Here is a 9,026-nt window from a genome sequence, read left to right as displayed (position 1 = left end):
GGGGAAGTGTGTAGCTAGCGATGGACATTACTTTGAATAAAGCACTTTTGATGTTTCTCTTGAAATTATCGTGCTTTCTTTGATTACAAAATCCACATTATTAACCGGTACACCTGGTAAGGTAGTGGGGAACAATCAGAACAGCAAAAGGAAAAAAGAATGTTAAAAAATGAGGAAGGTTAAGAGGCCTCTGGGACACCATTAAGCATATCAAAATTTGCCTATAATAGTACCAGAAGGAAAGGACAGAGAGCCAGGGTTTTGAAAATCTATTTGATGAAATAATGACTGAAAATTTCCATAACCTGGTAAAGAAAATAGACACACATCCTAGGAAATGCAGAGTCACCAACAAGGTGAACCCAAAGTGATCCACACCAAGACTAGCATAATTAAAATACCAAAGGTTAAAGACAAACCTTTATTTTTAATCCTCACCTGAGGACAAGTTTGTATTGATTTGAGAGAGAAAGGAAGGGACAGGGAGAGAGAGAAACATTGATGTGAGAAACATTGATTGGTTACCTCCTGTATACATTCCAACTTGGAATCAAACCCGCAACCTAGGTACGTCCCTGACAGGGAATCAAACCTACAACCTTTGGTGTACAACATGATGCTCCAGCCAACTGAACCACCTGGCCAGGGCCAAAGAGAAAATCTTAAAAGAGCAAGAGACACCTGGCCAGTGTGGCTCAGTTGGAGAGCATTGCCCTATGCACCAAGAGGTCGCTGGTTCAATTTCCAGTCAGGGCATTGCCTGGTTGTGGACTCGATCCCCAGTAGGGGGTGTGAAGGAGGCAGCTGATTGATGTTTCTCTCATCAATGTTTCCATCTCACTCCCTCTCCCTGCTTCTCTCTCTAAAATCATAGTAAAAACATTTTCAAAAGAAAAAGCAGTAAGAGAGAAGCAGTTAGTTACCTGTAAGACAGCACCCATAGACTGTCAGTTGATATTTCAACAGAAACTTTGCACACTAGAAAATGGTTGCCATGAAATATTTAAAGTGATGAAAAGCAAGGACCTACAACCATGATTACTCTACCCAGCAAGGATTTAAGATTGAAGGAGAGATAAAGAGCTTCCTAGACAAGAAAACAGTATTACAAAAATGTTAAAGGGAATTCTTTCAGAAGAAGAAGAAGAGCCCAGCTAGTGTAGCTCAGTTGAACGTTGACTTATGAACTAGGAGATTACTGGTTCAATTCCAGGTCAGGGTATGTGCCTGGGTTGTGGGTTTGAACCCCAGTAGACGCCGTGCAGGAGGCAGCTGTTTGATGATTCTCTCTCATCATCAGTGTTTCTATCTCTCTCTTCCTCTCCCTTCCTCTCTCTGAAATCAATAAAAACATTTTTTTTTTAAAAAAAGAAGAAAATATATAAATAAGGAACTGACAACTACATACCTGTTAGTAATCACCTTAAATGTGAATGGATTAGATGTTCCCATCAAAAGACATAGGATAATTGACTGGATAAGAAAACAAGACCTATACATATGCTGTCTACAAGAGACCTATTTCAGATTGAAAGACACACACAGACTGAAAGTTAAGGAATGGGAAAAGATATTTCATGCAAATAGAAACAAACAACAAAAAAGCTAGGGTAGCAATACTTACACAAAATAGGCTTCAAAACAAAGGCTGTAACAAGAGACAGAGAATGAAGCTACATGATAATATAGGGATAAATTCCTTATAAACATAAACATTTACCCAACCTAGGCGTACCTAAATTCATAAAGTAAATATTGACAGACTTAAAGGGATATATCAACAGTAATACAATAATTGCAGGGGACTTTAACACCCTGTTGACATCAAAGGATAGAACATCCAGGCAGATAAGCAACAAGGAAACAGCAGCCTTAAGTGATATATTAGACAATATGTATTTAATTGATATTTTAATAGCACTTTACACCAAAGCATCAGAATATACATTCTTTTCAAGTGCACATGGAACATTTTCTAGTATAGACTACAAAACTATCTCTATAAATTTAAGAAGGTTGAAATTATATCAAGCATCTTCTTCAACCACAATTAGAAATCAGTTACAAGAAGAAAATGAAAACACACAAATACTTGAAGGCTAAGTAACATGCTACTAAATAATGAATGGGTTAACAGTGAGATCAAGGAAGAAATCGATGAGGTCAAGGAAGAAATCCAAAGAGACAAAAATAAAACACAACCCAAAATCTATGAGGAACAATGAAAGCAATTATAAGAGCGAAATTAATAGCATTATTATCCTACCTCAAGAAACAAGAAAAATCTCAAACAACCTAACTTTACACTTAAAGGAACTAGAAAAAGAACAACAAACAAAGGCCAAAATTAGTAGAAGGAAATATCAAGAGTGTGAATAAATGAAATAGAGTCTAAAAATTACAAAAGATCAATGAAACTGAGAGCTGGTTCTTTGCAAAGATAAAATTAATAAACCTTTAACCAAACTAATCAAGAAAAAAGAGAGAGAGAGAGGACACAAATAATGTCAGAAACGAAAGAGGAGAAGTGAATACTGAAACAAATACAAAGGATTATAAGAAATACTTTGAATAGTTATAGGCCAACAAATTGGACAATCTGGAAGAAATGGATAAATTCTGGAAACGTACACTCTTCCAAACTGAATCAAGAAGAAACAGAAAATCTGAATAGACTGGTAATTGACGAAATAAAAAATTCCCAGTAAACAAAAGTTCTGAACCAGATGGCTTCACAGGTGAATTTTACCAAACATTCAAAGAAGAATTAATATCTGTCCTTAAACTGTTTCAAAAAAATGCAAGAGGAGGGATGGCTCCTAAGGTCATATTTTTAGGTGTATAAACTATTTATTAACATACAAGGCCTATAGATTTATTTCTTCTTGGACACACCCACAGTGCAACCCCAGCATCCCATGGCCTTGGTGTGCTGGCTTTGAACATGAAGACCACAGAAGTGGTGCAGCCTTATGTGGGCCTGAATTTTCTTCAGCTGCTCCAGGTCTTCATGAAGTTTGTTGTCCAGACCATTGGCAAAGACTTGGCTTTATTTTCTGTCCTTCACATCCTTCTGTCCAAGAACCAGTCTAGAATCTGGTACTGGTGTGGATTCTGTGGATAATGGTGATCACACATTCCTTCTCATCCTCTCTGAGCTTTCCTGCCCTGTTGGTGAGATTGATGTCTGCTTTCCTCAACACCACATGAGCATATCTTTGCCCCATATCCTTAATTTCAGTGATGATAAAGTCTGTTTTCCTTTGGCCATCAATATTGGTGTTGAATACTCACAAAATGTGCTGGAACTTCTCAGGAATCACTAGAGACATGGCAGCAGCAGCATGTTAGGCCTCCTGTGAAGGAGTACCCTGATTCTAAAACCTGACAAAGACATTACAAAAAAAGAAAATTATAGGCCAATCTCTCTGATGAACACGGATGCAAATATTCTCCACAAAATATTAACAAACCACACCCAGAAATACATTAAGAGGATCATACACTGTAACCTAGGGAAATTTATTCCTGGGATGCAAAGTTGGTTTAATATCCACAAATTAATTAAGGTGATACACTACATAAACAAATGATGAAAATCATATGATCATATCAGTAGATGCAGAAAAAGCATTTGACAGTATCCAGTGTCCATTTATGATAAAAACTCTCACAAAATGTAACAGAGGGAAGATACCTCAACATAATAAAGGCCTTTTATGACAAACTCAGAGCTAACTTCATACTCAGTAGGGAAAAGCTAAAAGCATTTTCCTTAAGATTAAAAACAAGGATGCCTACTTATGCCACTTTTATTTAACATAATACTAGAAGTCTTAGCCACAGCCATCAGACAAGAAAAGTATATAAGGACATCCATATTGGTAAGGAAGAAGTTAAACTGTCATAATTTGCCGATGACTTGATACTATATAGAGAGAAGTCTAAAGATTCCTCTAAAAAGCAACTAGAACTGATAAATGAATTCCGTAAAGTAGCAGAATACAAAATTGCTCACATTTTTATGCACCTATAACGAACTATCAGAGAAATTAAGAAAACAGTCATATACAATACAATGGCATTTTTCATAGAACTAAAACAAATAATTCTAAAATTTATATGGAACCACAAAAGACTCCGAATAGCCAAAGCAATCTTTAGAAAGAAGAACAAAGTTGGAGGTATCATGCTACCTTGTACCAAATTGTACTATAAGGCTAAAGTATTTAAAATGGTATGCAAACAGACACATACGTAGATCAACGGAACAGAATAGAGAGCCCAGAAATAAACCCATACCTGTATGGTCAATTAATCTATGACAAAGGAGGCCAGAACATACAGGAGGAGGGGGGCAAAAGTAGGTCTCTGCTAAAGTGTGCTTGAGTATAGCAAGTATGCTACAAGAATGTGTCAATAATGAAGATAGGCAATTTGAGCACTTAGGAGATTGTACCTAAGTACACTGTGCCATTGTGACATTATTTTTAGTAATAAAGCTATTGTAATAATAACATGCATGTCTTTATCCATATAAACAACTGTAACCCTACTTTTGTCAACCCTGTACAGTGGGGTAAAGACATCTATTCAATAAATGGTGTTGGGATAACTGGACAGATACATGCAAAGAAATGAAACTAGACCACCTTCTTATACCATATATGAGAGTAAACTCAAAATGGATTAAAGAATCAAATGTAAGACTTGAAACCATAAAACTCCTAGAAGAAAACACAGGCAGTAAACTCTCTGACATTACTCTTAGTAATATTTTCGTTCATATAGTTTCTTGGGCAAGAGAAACAAACAAAAAAATAACCAAATGAGACTACATCAAGCTGAAATGTTTTTGCACAGCAAAAGAAACCATCAACAAAGTGAAAAGACATCCAATTGATTGGGAGGAGATATTGGCCAATGATACATCTGGTAATGGGTTAATATTCAAATTTCATAAAGACATACAAATCAACAACAACAAAAAACATGCCAGAGGACTTGAATAGATATTCTTCAAAGAGAACATACAGATAGGCAATGGACATATGGAAAGATGTTGAACATCACTAATCATCAGAGAAATGTAAATTAATACCACATTCAGATATTATCTCACACCTGTCAGAATGACTATCATGAATAAATCAACATAACAACAAGTATTAGCAAGAATGTAGGAAAGGGGAACCCTTATATATTGTTGTTGGGATTGCAAATTTGTGCAGCCACTATGGAAAACTTTATGGAGGTACCTCAAAAAATTAAAAATAGAACTACTTGGGTGTCTGTCTAAAGAAGAAATCTAAAACACTAATTAGAAAAGATATATGCGTCTCTTGTGTTCATTTACAATAGCCAAGATATGGAAGCAACCTAAGTTCTTATCAATAGATGATTGGATAAAGATGAAGTGGTACATATATACAATGGAATATTACTCGGCCATAAAAAAGAATGAAATCTTACCATTTGCAGTAACATGGATGGACCTAGAAGGTATTATACTAAGTAAAATAAGTCAGACAGAGAAAGACAAATCTCATATGATTTTATTTTTATGTGGAATCTAAACAATATAAATGGACAAACTGATAGATGGAGAACAAACTGATGGTTGCAATATGGGATGGGGGAGGGGCTGGGTGAAAAATGAGAAGGGAGTAAGAAGTACAATTGGTAGTTACAAAATAGACAAGAGATTTAAAGTAGAGCCTAGGGAATATAGGCGATAATATTGTAATAACTATGTATCATGCCAGGTGGGTACTAGATTTATGAGGGGGATCACTTTATAAATTATGTAAATGTCTAACCACTTTCTGTACACCTGAAACTAATATAAAATAACTAGAGGCCCGGTGCACAAAATTCGTGCACTCGGGGAAGGGGGGGTCCCTCAGTTTGGGAGCCCTTGGGGGATGTCTGACTGACAGCTTAGTCCCGCTCCCCAGGAGCTGGCCTAAGCCGGCAGTCGGACATCCTTAGTGCTGCCATGGAGGTGGGAGAGGCTCCTGCCACTGCCACTGTGCTCGCCAGCCATCAGCCCAGCTCAGGGCTTCTGGCTGAGCAGTGCTAACCCTATGGGAGTGCACTGACCACCAGGGGGCAGCTCCTGCATTGAGCGTCTGCCCCCTAGTGGTTAGTGCACGTCATAGCGACCAGTGGTTCCACCATCCAGTCGATTTGCATATTAGCCTTTTATTATATAGGACTAGAGGCCTGATGCACGAAATTCGTGCAAGAGTAGGCCTTCCTTCTCCTGGATGCCGGCACCAGCTTCCCTCTGGCACCCGGGACCCAGGCTGGCTTTCCTCTGGACACCTGCAGACACCCAGGACCCAGGCTGGCTTCCCTCCAGCCCCAACTTTGTCTGGAATGACGCCCGGAAGGACGTCCGGTTAATTAGCATATTACCCTTTTATTATTATAGATAATAAAGGTAAACTAGAAATGAAAAAATAAATATTAAAAAATGTTTTTAAAAAGAGTGATTGCTTCTTTGTTACAGAGATGACACCTAAAAATGTATATGTACCTTGACTTTTGTAATGAGCTGTCAGCAAGAACTTTGATTTGATTTGATTTAACCCTTTTTATAGTGATAATTGTTTAGTGAGATGATTACCTGCATGGTTTTTGTATTTATTTATTTAATTTTTTTATTGATTTCAGAGAGGAAGGGAGGGGAAGAGAGATAGAAACATCAATGATGAAAGAGAATCATTGATCGGCTGCCTCCTGCACGCACCCCCACCAGGGATCAAGCCCGCAACCCAGGCATGTGCCCTTGACCCAAAATGAATCTGGGACCCTTCATTGCGAAGGCCAACACTCTATCCACTAAGCCAAACTAGCTAGGACTGTATTTATTTTTATGGTGTTTTCTGAAAAAGTAGTGTCTCTCCCTCCATTAAAATCTGATAAAAATAGCAATTTAGGAGCAAGCATAAGAAAATGGATTGCTATAAAAAAAAACACCTGTAACATCATCTTAGCTGGAGTATTTTTCACTTTGACCCTAGGGGCCTTAGATTTTCCTTCTTTCTTTCTTAAAATATTTATCTGTGGAATAATAGGATTTTCACTTTTTGTTATGAAAATGGTTAAATTGTAGAACACTTTATAATAGATATTCATTGAAAACCTAGAAGATAGACAAGCAAGAGTAATAAAAAATAATGTGTAATAGCTTTTACTACATAAACTATAGCTCACATCCATAGTTCCTATCCCCATTCATAACTGTTTAACAACATCCTAATCTACAGTGGAATTGATGATGCTTTTTATATTTTCAAAGGACTTCCTGTAATCCTTCTTCACCCTCTAATTTTATTAATTTTTTTGTTAATCCTCATCTGAGAATATTTTTCCATTGATTTTTAGAGAGTGGAAATGGGGGTTGGGGGAGAGACCCGCATGCACCCCAACCGAGGCCAAGGATTGAACCTGCCACCCAGGTGTGAGCCCTTGAGCTGGAATCAAACCCACGACCCTTCAGAGCTAGGGCCAGAATTCTAACCATTGACCCACATTGGCTAGGGCGTTCTGTTTCTTACTTTTTATACTGTCTCCTTGAAGGTACTTCAGCATGCAAAGCTTTCATTTAAAGTTTGGGAGCTACATCTTTGTTTTCAGCACTATTGCATGCATATCGTTTGTAGTCATACGGATCAAACTTTTGCTTAGATCACGAAATAAAGGGCAGAAAGAACTACCAAAGTTGAGAAAAACAATTCATTTTGCAGAACACATTCAGTTTAGTGTGGGTCTAGAGAGCATGTGTGCAGTGTGTGCCATTGACTCCGCCAAGTTGTGAGGCTCCACTGGCCATGTTTGCTCTCCATCAGGGGGCATCATAGCACAGCATGTGGAAAATAGGTGTTAACTATGGGTTTTTTTGTAAATGCATATTTTTTTTTAGCAAGAAAAATATTTCAGAAAACATAAGAAAAACAAGTTCTGCTTTGAAGAATGGTACTAATAAGATGAGTTATGTGTTAAAATCTCTGTGAGGTGAACAATAAACATTTAATTAAAAAAAAATCTCTGTGAGGCCTCTGCTTTTTGTTATTATTAATCCTCACCCAAGGGTTTTTGGGGTTTTTTTTCATTGATTTTTAGAGAGAGTGTTACGGGGATGGGGAGCCGGAGAGAGAAACATCCATGTGAGAGACACATAGACTGGTGGCCTCCATGCTCCAGACCAGTGCCCAGAATCGAACCTGCAACCCTTCAATCTATGGGCTGACACTCTATCCACTAAGCCAAACCGACTAGGGCAGGCATCTGCTTTTTTGATGTGTGTATGGGGGGCAGGGGTACATTAGTTGCAGTCATTTTCTTTTACTGAGTTAGAGTTAAAGTTTATTACTATATAGTGTAGTGATATTGGGCTAATAAACAGGCAACATTTCTTAGAAATTTATGTCCCAGTCCTGGTATTTGTGTACAAGGACAACTTAAAATAGCTATTTAGGCACTGGCTGCCTCTTGGTATACACTGAGTGTCCAGGTTATTATGACCACCTGACGTTTGTAGGCAAATTAGCTATAATTTCACACTGAAGTTGCTAGAGGGCCAGACCATTATAAATAGGGAAGCAGGTTGTTTACCACGACAGTAGAAGTGATTTTTCTCTGAAGATATGGGTAAACAATGCAATTTAACAGCCTTTGAACATGGAATATATATTATTATGAGTGGCCATATTATTCTGACCCATCAGTACTTCGTTGGGCCACCTTTTGCCTTCAATACTGCGGCGATTCTTCTTGACATTGACTCCACAAGATGTTGAAAGGTAATGCGAGGAATCTGACACCATGCCTGATTAATAGCACTGTCCAGTTCTGTGAGATTTGATGGTTGTGGAACCAGCTGCCTGTTGGCTCTTAACTTTGTCCCACAAATGCTCAATTGGATTGAGATCTGGTGATTGTGGGGGCCACCTAAGCAAGGTAAAGTCTCCCTCATGTTCTTGAAACCACTCCTGCACAATACAAGCACCGTGGCATGG

The 9,026-nt window shown here is 38.0% G+C and overlaps 1 protein-coding gene and 1 pseudogene across 5 annotated transcripts in view; one reads left to right on the top strand and one right to left on the bottom strand.

Annotated features, from left to right (window-relative positions):
* Positions 1 to 9,026, top strand: part of LNX2 (ligand of numb-protein X 2) — an 83,488-nt gene that overhangs the window by 11,907 nt on the left and 62,555 nt on the right. The window lies entirely within an intron of this gene.
* On the bottom strand, positions 2,831 to 3,450 carry LOC102258944 (annotated as a pseudogene).

Source organism: Myotis brandtii, unplaced genomic scaffold, assembly GCF_000412655.1.
Source record: "Myotis brandtii unplaced genomic scaffold, ASM41265v1 scaffold513, whole genome shotgun sequence".
NCBI classification, from domain to species: domain Eukaryota; kingdom Metazoa; phylum Chordata; class Mammalia; order Chiroptera; family Vespertilionidae; genus Myotis; species Myotis brandtii.
This window is presented reverse-complemented; position numbering and strand designations above follow the sequence as displayed.